Source organism: Bacillus rossius, chromosome 1 (genome assembly GCF_032445375.1).
Source record: "Bacillus rossius redtenbacheri isolate Brsri chromosome 1, Brsri_v3, whole genome shotgun sequence".
Lineage (NCBI taxonomy): Eukaryota > Metazoa > Arthropoda > Insecta > Phasmatodea > Bacillidae > Bacillus > Bacillus rossius.
Genome location: NC_086330.1, coordinates 267,440,675 through 267,453,304, shown reverse-complemented (window position 1 = coordinate 267,453,304; position 12,630 = coordinate 267,440,675). Strand labels below are relative to the sequence as shown.

The following is a 12,630-nucleotide window of genomic DNA, read 5'->3' as shown; positions in this document are numbered from 1 at the left end:
GTTCGAATAGGGATAGCCCAGTTATTTATTTTTTGCATAGTTTTATTGACTGCTGATATTTACAACATTAATACACAATCTTACATTAAGATGCCTCCTAATCAATTACTCGCACTCAGTATTTCAAGTCCTTGCACAACGCACACCTCGCTGGGCCGCACCCCTCGCGCAACTCTCGCCGCAGCACTCCTCGTGGACCTCCGTCACTGAACTCTCGTCGCACTCCCTTCGCCGAGGAGCTCACTCCAACTCGCCGAGGAGCTCACTCCAACTCGCCGAGGAGCTCACTCCAACTCGCCGAGCCACTCCGTCGCCGCCGTCACACTTCCCTTCGCCGAGCCACTGTTGCGGAAACCGGCGTCCAGGCTTATATAGAACCCGGCGCGCGTTGCGGCCCTGCTTGTGCTTGTAACTATTATATATATATATATATATATATATATATATATCACTACATAGTATAAAACAAAGTCGCTTCCCGCTGTCTGTCTGTCCCTATGTATGCTTAGATCTTTAAAACTACGCAACGGATTTTGATGCGTTTTTTTAATAGATAGAGTGATTCAAGAGGAAGGTTCATATGTATAATACATGCATAATATAGTAGAGAATCACTGATAATTTTAGAGGTTTCTGATGTGATGTCTTAAATAAACACATTTTTTTTGCGCTTACATTGCAAACGCTGGCTGAACCCTACGAGATAGATCAAAATAATGTACTACAGTATTTTACACCTTAAAAAGGTCTACAAAAAAGTCCGCGATGGTATATGTCTCTCTCTTAGGGATAACCCACAATAGCTATTTTTATCCTTTACGTTTTACGAGAAATGTCTTATTTATGAAGCGATTTTAAGCAATACAGCATTAATCCTTATCCAATTAAGTACCTTAAATACATTGTGCATTTAATATAGATCAATATGGCCGTGTACAGCATGTAATTTAAATGAATATTTTCGAAGATATTACAGATTTAAAATTCAGGGACATAGCGGTTGCTGCGGTCGGCCGGGGGGCCGGTAAGTAAAGACATTCTGTATTAGCTATATTTAGTATAAGCATTGCACCCGTGCGAAGCCTGGTCGGGTCGCTAGTGTGTGTTTGTGTGTGTGTGTGTGTATATATATATATATCAGAAAATCTAGAAGTGTTTTTAAAAAGCCTATGAATTCGCGGGGATCGTATAAAAACGCAATAAAATTGCCAAATCAAAATTAAGAGAGTTTAATAAATCCATAACAAATACAATATAAGTCTCTGAAAATTTCACTGATTACTGAAAATCACCATGAGCGTCAATGCTTAAATAGTCACATTTATAAATACCTGCCACTCCTCACAGAATACGATTGATTTAGTAGTTTCTTGTTTCCGAATGTGTGTGTTGTACTGCGCATACCTTACGCACTTCCTGTTTCTGCTGCTTGCAGAAAGATCTTCCAGTGTGCATAGCAGAAAAAAAATTGCCCGAGATGAACAATGTATCAGCAAAGACTTACCGATCTAGGAACTTTATGCATTGAATCAAGACTTGTCCGGATATTGAATTTTGATTCTGTTAATGAAACGTTCGCTGATATGAAAGCGCTAAAAACTTATTTTAAATATTTAATTATTTGTAAGTTTGTGTTATATTTTCATTTGTTCAATATTACGTAAATTGTAAATAATTGGAATAAAAATTGTGTCATATTTTAAAGGTTTAAAGGGATGGAAATTATGTATTATTTTTCCGGAGGCAGGAAGGCAGTGTACCTTCCTGCCTGGGTGCAGGTGTGTGCAGATGTGTGCAGGTGTGTGCGGGTGTGTGCAGATGTGTGCGGGTGTGCGTGGGTGCGCGCGCGCAATGCATGCAGATTATGCGCGCGGGCGAGTGACTCACGCCCTAGTCGCCGTCGTAGCATGAGTAACGCTTTGACCCGCGCTGCCTGCTTCTCATACTCGTGCGTGTGTTTTGTTGATGAGGCTCGCCAGGGCCACGTGTTGGTGGCGCCTGAATCGGTTAAGGCCCCCGCATAGTCAGGGGTGCATCTGTGTTAGTGATCAGTGCGACGCTCGCTGGTGTTTCTAGCGCGGTGTTGCCTCTAAGCACAAGGCTGTGGACTGGCGCGCAGTCTTCTCGTCGTGTGTTGGACAAATGTGAGATTTCAGCAGTAATAGTAACGGTATATAGCTGAGAAATGAAGATAAAGTTGCAATAAAAGTCCCTTGAGTGCTTTCAAGAATCTATACCGGATGTTTCACGACTAAATATTATTCTGAATCACGCGTTTTGTTCCAAAACGAAATACGTAAATATAGCTGCTCATCCACCCTCGGCGTATTCTTAAATGCTTTTCGTGAACAGACGCCACTCCGATATCTTGAGTAGTTTTCAATTCGCGTTGTTTTTCCTGAAGCTTTGCGCACCGTGTGTGTGCCCGGGCAGACGGCGCCCTCAAGGCGTGCCGCCTTGTCTGTGGCATTTTTACAATAATATTGATGTCTTATATGTTCCCTTAAAAGACCGATCAATAAAATAGTCGTGTGTGATGAAGTAACTTAAAAAAAAATGTGAGTGTCTTTCAATACTCGCCAAAAAAATTTAACATCTAACCTCGGTAACGAGCAAATTCATGTGTTCTCAAGTTGCAAATACACTTATAATACGAAACTTGGACACGAAGTTTAATGTAGAATTCTTACAAATAATATCGAGCATAATAAATATACTCGTATACATAAATTTTTCTCAACTACATTTCCTGACGCGAATAGCACGTAGTTTCCGCACCAGCCACTAGATTTCATTGCCGGAGCAATTACGTCGACTATCAAATCATACGATTTGCAGAGCGAAATTTCAACTAAATAATGAAACGGCTCCGATAAAAGCGAAAAAAAAGACGTGAAAAATACTAAATCCCCGGCTTCGGACCTGATTTTTGACAGTTAATTTAATTAGAATACTGTGCATTTTTTGACATTCAGTTGGAGCATTAGCCGTCACACGTAGAGCCGTTTCCGTCCACCCCTATTTTTATCTGCTTTTAACATACGAATATGGCGGACGTTTGCATATATTTGTATCAGCTGACCTAGCCTGCTTTTATAAGGTAACGACTGTAGCTAAGCTATTTGGTAAAAAAACGTAGATCAAAATATTACTGTTATATATATTACATATATTAAAATTTAACCTCCAGTACGTGTAGTACTCAAGAAGAACCTCCCCTTTTGGCTTTACCCCCTTCTCTCCTAGAATCGGACATTATGCCCCATCTGTTTACTTCCCTAATCTCTGCTCTCCCTCCAGAGAGTCGCAGATCCTCCAGGCGCGACCTGGCCCCACCTCCGCAGACGTCAGCTGTTGAGTCGGAACATCGTCTTTGCTTAGCGGTGTGTATCCCGTTCCAGGTAATTGTTTTATTTTTACGTTTAAAACAGTTCAAACTAGTGGAATTTTTAACTGGCCAAACTTCAAAATGGAAAGAAAAAAATCTATGTCAGTACAGTCTACAGGCGTACGTAGATTTCGAAGTACTTACTTATTCTGGAATTATTTTTGAAACTTCTATATACCCTGGTGGTACATTTTAAGAACACCAATAGTTTGCCCTGGGACATGGCGCGTGGTGCTGGTGCCGACCGAGCTCTGACGTCGCGTCCTTCTTTGAAGTCGCGGCGGCCATCTTGGATGACCTTGACCACCAACTTAGACCCGCCATTTTGGATCCGCCATATTTAAATCAATGAAATTTTCGTCACGGCCGCCATATTGGATCTTTCTGTTCCGCTGGAGGCCGCCATCTTGGATACCGTCGACATTGTTTCTGCTGTTTGTTCCTAGAGAGCGCCAGCGTCGCTCCTGATTTTTTTTTCTGTTCTGCTGGAGGTCGCCAACTTGGATACCGTCGACTTTGTTTCTGCTGTTTTTTCCAAGTCAAAATTCATTAAAAAATAACTTATTAAAATACTGATTGATTAGATCGATTCCCGTCCTTGGTTCGAAACCGGTAAGAACAACAAATAAAAAACGCCAAATCCTTCCTCCACGGAAGCCACCTACAGACTGACATCCCACCACCAATACCAAGGTATATATCATCAGCTGGTATGACAAGTCCGCCATCTTATCTTCGTCCACTGGAGGTCACCATCTTGTTTTCGTCTGCTAGAGTGCGCTGACGCCATGTTAGTGTAATTTTTTGTTTACCACACCTTTCACCTCGACTGTTGACATTAAACTTTGACTTTAAACCTTGACCTTGAATGTTGTCCTTGAAATTTGACCTTGACCTTTACGACTATCTGAGATCCGCCATTTGTGTTCAGTACTCGCTACCAGGAACGATAGTTAACATATATCACCTGCTAGAGGACATTACCACCATCTTGTTTAAATCTGCTGGAGGACGCCATTTTGTGTGTGTACTTGTCTGATAGAGTGCATTACCATCATATTTGTTCTATTATTACCCGTTAGAGTGCATTGATCATTTTATTGCCTAGGCGCCCGCCATCTTGAAATTTTGTTGCCATATTGGAATTAGGGAATTATTCAGCTAGAAAATCGGGAAAAATTCCAAAATGCATTAAATAAAATTGTAATTAATATACTCAATGATTCGATCGCTTCCTATATTTGGTTCGATACTTGACCAGTGACAAGTGTAACTAAATATTAAATAAATTTTAAATTCTGTTTTCCATTACCTTTCGCGGAGTTTATTAATATTTCACTCTAAAAAAATAAAACTCAACACAATATACCTGTCCGACGAATTAAATATGTTGTCGCATTACCTAACATGTAAGTCTAGTTTTTCGATACTCTCAATAACCTGTAAACCGTTCATGTACAATTCCATACTACAGGCCAAGCGTCTCCAGACCACGAGACCGGGTCGTGAACAATGTCAATATCAATGTCAATGCTTCCTTTTTGTTGATTGTGCTTCCTTTTGGTTGATTGTGCTTCCGATTGTGCTTCTTTTTGTTGATTGTGCGTAGTAAAATCTGTAGTGACTGAATATTTACTTGTTCAAAATCTCTTGGTGTTGGTAAAATATTTTTCAAGGCCTCTTGGTCCTTTAGTATGTATAAATAATTTCACGATGGTCTAATTGACTGTAATTAGCTAACGACGAAGAAGGTCACGAGGTCCGGAAATGACTAGCCTATACGTCTGATATTGTCACGACTCGTCTCGTGGTCCGGAGACACTTGGCCTGTATGTATGGCTTTGTACATGAACGGTTTACAGGTTATTGAGAGTATCGAAAAACTAGACTTACATGTTAGGTAATGCGACAACATATTTAATTCGTCGGACAGGTATTTTGTGTTGAGTTTTATTTTTGTAGAGTGAAATATTAATAAACTTCGCGAAAGGTAATGGAAAACAGAATCTAAAATTTATTTAATACTAGCTGCCCGACCCGGCTTCGCACTGCTATACTAATGGAAATAAATTAAGCCACATCTCCCATTTACAGTAATGGTAAATAAAAAAAAATTCAGTGGAAATTTATTACAATGCTGTATAATGTACCGGAGAGAAAATGAATAGCACCGATGGTTTCCCGACTCGTGCACGCAACGTACAACTGATGTACCCGTACTTCGCTACGGCAGTCTACAGGCAGATCACTATTGCGCCGCTCATTATACATGCCCCTCCTTGTATGTACGCCACTGCCGCGCGATGCCCGTTGCCATGGAGACGCAGAAGGCATGAACAATGCAAAATCCTGTTCTCATGCAGACAAAGTACCCACTGTTGCCTGGTTTTAACCACCCATGGGATCTAATTTTCGGAAAATGTCATCCTGCATAACATAAGGAACATTACTGTGAAGTTTGAAGTCTGTAAAATATATATACTTGAAAAAAAAGGCAATAAAAAACAAATTAAACACAGAAAGAAAAAAACAATAGTTTAGGTTTGCGATTTAAAGTGATAAAAAGTATTTAAATACTAATTGAACTCTTATGATGTTACTGATTGCTTCGTTGTTAATATCACACGGGTGTTTTTTACTTGTATGGGAAAATTAAGAATGATGAGGCATCTAGTGCGTGGCAACAATGTTAATAGGTAATAGGAAATAAACTTCTAGCGCCTGCGGCATTGTCAACACACACTTCTTACGAGTACTGCATGTTGTATCTAACCCCCTCCAACGCATTTGATTCTAAATTGGACTTTAAGTAAGGATCCCTAATGTTATTGATAGTATAAAATAGCCTATAGCCTTCCTCGATAAATGTACTATCCAACACTGAAATAATTTTTCAAATTGGACCAGTGATTCCTAGATTAGCGCGTTCAAACAAACAAACAAACTCTTCAGCTTTATAATATTAGTATAGATTTAGTTACACTTGTCACTGGTCAAGTATCGAACCAAGGACAGGAATCGATCGAATCAATGAGTATATTAATTACAATTTTATTTATGAAAACAAGATGGTAGTAATGAGCAGTTTATATACCTATGTTAACTATCGTTCCTGGTAGCGAGTACTGAACACAAAATGGCGGATCTCAGATGGTCGTCAAGGTCAAGGTAAAGTTTCAAAGTCAAGGTCAAAGTTTAGTGTCAACAGTCGAGGTCAAAGGTGTGGTGAACAAAAAATTACACTAACATGGCGTCAGCGCACTCTAGCAGACGAAAACAAGATGGTGGCCTCCAGTGGACGAATATAAGATGGCGGACATGTCATACCAGCTAATTATATATACCTTGGTATTGGTGGTGGGAGGTCAGTCTGTAGGTGGCTTCCGTGGAGGAAGGATCTGTCGTTTGTTATTTGTTGTTCTTACCGGTTTCGAACCAAGGACGGGAATCGATCTAATCAATCAGTATATTAATATGTTATTGACGTGACAACGTCTAATAAATCGATGAACGCCGGCTGCACGCACGAAAAAGTGTCCTGTTACGCACATTGTCCCGTTTTGCTGTGTCCCGTTACGCTCATTTTATATTGCTCTTTGCAAACCTGAACCTCCTAGCATTGCGACAGAATCCGTGGCGTAATTCTGTTTTCATGTATTTCAATATAACATTTTCATTGCTCTTTGCTAACCCGTTCCTCCTAGCATTGCTGCAGAGTCCGTGGCGCAAATATATTATTTTTGACTGCATCTTGGTGTTAGGGAAGCCATTTTCCTTCACACCATCCTTGATACACTTCCATTCGTTTCCTACTTTTCCTATCGTCGTCCTATCCTTAACAGAATAACACATATTGGAAGAAGTTAAATAGCAAACATGTATAAAAGTTATAGTTAAAATAATCTCTTCGTTAAAGTAATAAACATATTTGAATTAATGAGTGCAAATAAAAGTAAATTTATCAATTTAATTTTTAGATTTAATTTCACTCCTTCTTTGCATCCATACAAAATAGTGATAATTCAATAAAAATGATTCAATTTTATTCATAAAAGTATGCAATCATTTCATCAATGTTTTGTTATGACGTCACGTTAAACTATCGTCCGTAAACCGACTTTACAGACAAACAAAATTTTTAATGAATTTTGACTTTTTTCCATAAAAATCTGGTAATAAATAAAGATTTAAAAATGGCGCTCGTATTGATAATTGATACAGTGGTGACATAATTCAAAATGTCGGGCGTGACGTAAGACTTTTTATTACTTTTATTGAGGATTTTTTTAATATATTAATAAATTACTGGTCTACTTTCGTCGGGAATTGAACCAAGGACCAAATCGTTTTTGTACCTAAACATTTGAAGTAAGCAATTTTAAAAAAAAATTTGGATTTTTTTTTTTTTTTTTAAATTCTAGCATTAAAATTATGGATTTTCAAGAGGGCGGCCGTAACGATAATAATTGCAACAGTTACGTCTTAATACATGATGGCGGTTCTGTCTCTAACAGGTAATGCTATTATTACTTAAAATTAAAAAAAATTATAAGTCCGAACATGCATGCATGTTAACTTTATATGTACCTTATTTAATTCTCAGTCTGGTAAATGTATCGATGGCCGTGCGGTTAAAGGCGTATGTTTTCCAACCTAGAGATCAGAGCTGCGATGGTTCGAATCACAGCGCTTCCAATGTATTTTGCATAAAAAATTTAATTTAATTTGTCGATAAGGACCATAATAGCTATGGTAGGTAATGGAACATCGACCTTGTGTGATGAGACAGAGCGACGCTGGCGCTCTCTAGGAACAAACAGCAGAAACAAAGTCGACGGTAACCAAGATGGCGGCATCCAGGAGAACAGAAAAAAAATCAAGAGCGATGCTGGCGCTCTCTAGGAACAAACAGCGGAAACAAAGTCGACGGCATCCAAGAAGGCGGCCTCCAATGGAACAGAAAAATATCAGTATGGCGGCCGTTACGGAAATTTCATCAGGAGTGAGTGGGGCACTTAATTTTAAATATGGTGGATCCAATATGGCGGGTCTAAGATGGCCGCCAAGGTCAAAGGTCAAGGTCAAGGTCGTACAAAATGCCCGCCATGACGTCAGAGAAGGACGTGAAGTAAGAGCTCGGTCGGCACCAGCACCACGCGCCAGCGCCATGTCCCAGGGCAAACTATTATATACTACTCACAATGTACCCTGCATAACATCGTGTATGTTCGCCAATATTCCATGCAGCGAAAATAATTTGAATTTTTTTTAACTGAATGCATCAAGCATTCAAATTCTTAACTAATTTCATATTATGTCTACTAAAGTAGTTATGCAATTAATTTTGTTCTTCAAACACTATTTTTCATCCCTCGTACTATTACATGGTCGTATAAATGTTTTTGGACAAAGGTTTAAGGTAACATTAAGAAGGTTTTTAATAAATCTGTACGAGTTTGATATATATTTTTTTTTAATTTCAACCCCTGTTTTTACGCCAATAGTTCGTTTCATCAAAAATTATTTCAGCCAAAGGTCTTGAGATAAAGTTAAAAGGCGTTTGACATTAAAATTATAATGGACATGATTGTATATAAAATAGTATAAAAAAAGTAATGACATTTTGTTTTGATGGCCCTTGTTATTTCCACCTCTTGCAGTAATGGTTTGTATTATCAAAACATTTTCTGACAAAAGTTTTAAGTAAAAATTGTAAGATTCACTAACAATTTCAATGGATTGATAGTATTCCTACTAAAGGAGTAAGGAATTATTTTTAAATCTACCCCTCATTATTCAACCCCTTGATATGATAATATTTACATATTATACGAACGAATTTGATGTTGTGCCTACGATGGGAGTTACGATTTTTTTTTTGTCCTCTAACCCTTGTTTTTCCAACCCCTTGCAGTTATGGTTGATCATATCAAAAACATATTCAGACAAAATATTTTGGCATTACTCCTACGAGTTATAATACGTTCAAACGAATGTTATATTTTTCATATGTTGGTAGTTAAGTGATTTTTCGGATTTTCAAAAAAAAAACCTTCCTCATTTCTTCCCCTTTGGTGGGCCCGTTAACGAAATCGACCAAGATTTATTACTACTTGTTTTTAAGTATTAGTTTGGAAGTAATTTGTAAACAATTGCGACAGTTATCGTGTCCACAAAATTGTGATGTATAAATATATACATATATAAACATACATAAACTTTTGAGTTGACGATGGTTTTGATGTCCATGGATCATGAAACAAAAAACTATTTAAAAAATTTATGTAAGTTGCACCATAGTAACGGCTACAATAGGTAGTATTTTTTTTTTAAATCTACTTAATACAGGGCATATTTTTTTTTGCATAAATAGGTGGCAAAGTTGAATTTTTACATTTTTGTGCAGTATGGATTAGGAGATCAAAATGAAATTAATAACTTTTTTGGTTTAAAGGCAATGACTGTGCCTACTGCGTGGTATGGTTTAAAATTATTTAGAAAAAAATAATTAACTTTATTTAGCCTGTTAAAATCATAAAAATTCTGAGCATTTAAAAAAAAGCTAAAATTACATTTTTTTCTGGTAGAAACGAAACCACATCAAATAGTAGCCAACAAAATTAACTTTAAACCTAAAAAGTTACATTTTTATATTACATTTCATTTTCCTAATCCATACTGCACAAAAACGTAAAAAAAAATTGCAACTTTGCCAACCAATTATGCAGAAAGTATTCTCTCTCATACATTTATACATACATACATACATACATACATACATACATACATACATACATATTGTGAAAGTTCAGCCACTCAAAAAGTTGGACAGTTTAAAGGCGTGGAACGTAAATATAAAATATTGACCGTAAACGGGACATAACCTCTTAAGCAGGTGACTTAATGCATCCACATCCTATCCCTTGTATCACTGGTCTCTGGGGGTACACCTTCTGGATTTCTAGTTCCATGCCTGCTACTGGACTATTGGAGGCGAAGGCAAGGGTTGAACCTCTGTTTGGACAGCAGTGTAGAAACTACAATTTTGGCCACTTTTTAAAACTTCAACATGTATCTACTTTTTAAACGATTTTTGTGTGGAAGGATGACCTAGCTTATTTTGAAGAGTACTTTTTTATGAGAATGGATATGTTTCCAGGCTCCTCCTGTAAAACTTAGTTTTTATATGCTTAACGGCGCGATTTAAAAATAAATTAAAATTATTATTTTTTATATCTACTTTTTTTTAAGGACAATCTCTACAAACGTTTAGGTTACTATATAAAATGTCATATGTTTTTTTCTAAACTTATTTCGCCAAATATTTATACGTCACACGGTATCTATTGTTTTTAAAATGTGAGGCAAGTGCATATTTGTAACTTTCTATTTTTATTTGACTAAATGCATTTTGGTCAAACTTAATAAGTACATTTTCTGTGTTTTCTGGGCACTGGATGAAATTTCTCTTTATGATTATATTATATTTGAAAACTGTTCGTAATGATCTGCTATTAGTAAAAAAAAACTAGCATTCGAACATGGTGGGTGAAGCCGAATGGGATGTTTACCGCATTACAATAAAATGCAGCGTATATGCCTGTTGATTTGCCCGCCACGTTGATTTTATCACGTTTTCATTAACTTGCTTTCTTGTCTGTATGTTTGGTACAAATTTTGCAATCGATTTCAAACTAACTTCCTGATAATCTAGAGACTTGTAACTTAAAACATATCTCAGAACTGGATGACAATGCACACACAATACTAGAAAACAAAAATTAATTATTTAATTAAATAATTAATGTACCACTTTTTATAACGGACTAAAAAGTATAAAATAGTTTCTCCTAGCTCTATACAGATTTATAACCCCATACAGAGTGTCCTGAAAATTTGTGAACGTGTATTTTTAATACCTATGAAAATACTTGTAAGCTTTAAAACGAAAAACGTAGGGAGCGTGCAATAGATGATTGATTCATGAATAGTTAACCTAAGTTACTAAAACATTTACTTTCCGCAAATAATATGAACTGCTGTTTGAGTTTTCTCAACGGCAGATACTCCCTACACTCCTTACTGTTATCTATTGCATTCGCTCCACATTTTCGTTTTAAATCTTACAAGTATTTTCATAGGCACTAAAAATTCACAACCATATAATTTTAGTCAAATCTGCATGGGGTTAGGAATCTGTATGAGGTTATAAATCTGTATGGGGCTAGGGAAAATTATTGGTTACTTTTAGTACGTTTTAAAACCATGGTAAATTAAAAAAAAATATTTTTTTTTAAGTTTTTAGTAACGAGCTAGCTTTAATACAGCTCAGTTTTATATTTTGTGGCTGAAAAGGCATATGACCTAGCTTTGGGATCCTACTGGTGTCAGTTGTAGTATGAGTATTCTTGTTTGTTTCATTTTCATGTAGGCCTACTTATTTTCCAGATAACTGAAATATCAAGCGCAAAGTTAAGGTGTTTTCGTCATTAAGAAAAAAATATGTTTGGCATCGGTGTGGTTAAAACAAAATCAATTAGTATTCAAATAGTGCTAGTTTTTACTTGTGCTTAAACGTTTCTTTTTTTATTTACAATAGTGTTTAACAAGAAAAAACACAGTTTTTGTCACCCAAGCTCGGAATGATCTACTTAGAAAGTCACTACTTAGAATTGGTACAACTTCAAAACCCCCGCACGCTAGACAGACACAGGTAACTTATAAGTGGCTTAGCTTAAAAAATTCCCTCTCGTGTGTTTGTGAGTGACGACAGCGTCCCAAGCGGGGAGTGTGGGACACTTGAAGAGCCACGCGCGACCGGTTGAAGAGGCAGTTGATTTCTTTTCAAGCGTCTATTTGACGTCACACCTCGGAAGGCGATCAGGAATTCGCCGAGGACAATGGTGCGCTGGTTGACTCACCTCTAGCTCGTCGCAATGCCCTCTGGGTCTTGCCTCGCGCATTTGTTTCCCTTTTTGGCGGGATGTTACGTGGTCAGCGCCCTGCTTCCAACTACTCTCCGTCAGTTCACGAATAACACTGGTTACAAAGTAGCCATGAACCTCCTTTAACTTACGTAGGCATACCGTCGTAAATTTAAGGGTATTGATTTAACCTGCTTTCAACATGAACTCACAAGAGTAATCTGTGAGTAGTAACGATACTTTTAACTTATTTAATTGGCTGGTTCATGTCTGCCGTGTGTATTACATAGCACAGAACTAACTCTTGAGTTCCGAATA

The 12,630-nt window shown here is 37.4% G+C and overlaps 1 protein-coding gene across 3 annotated transcripts in view; it reads left to right on the top strand.

Moving 5' to 3' along the window:
- LOC134527580 (inositol-trisphosphate 3-kinase homolog) overlaps positions 1-12,630 on the top strand; it is a 533,915-nt gene that overhangs the window by 470,477 nt on the left and 50,808 nt on the right. The gene's annotated exons all lie outside the window — the stretch shown is intronic.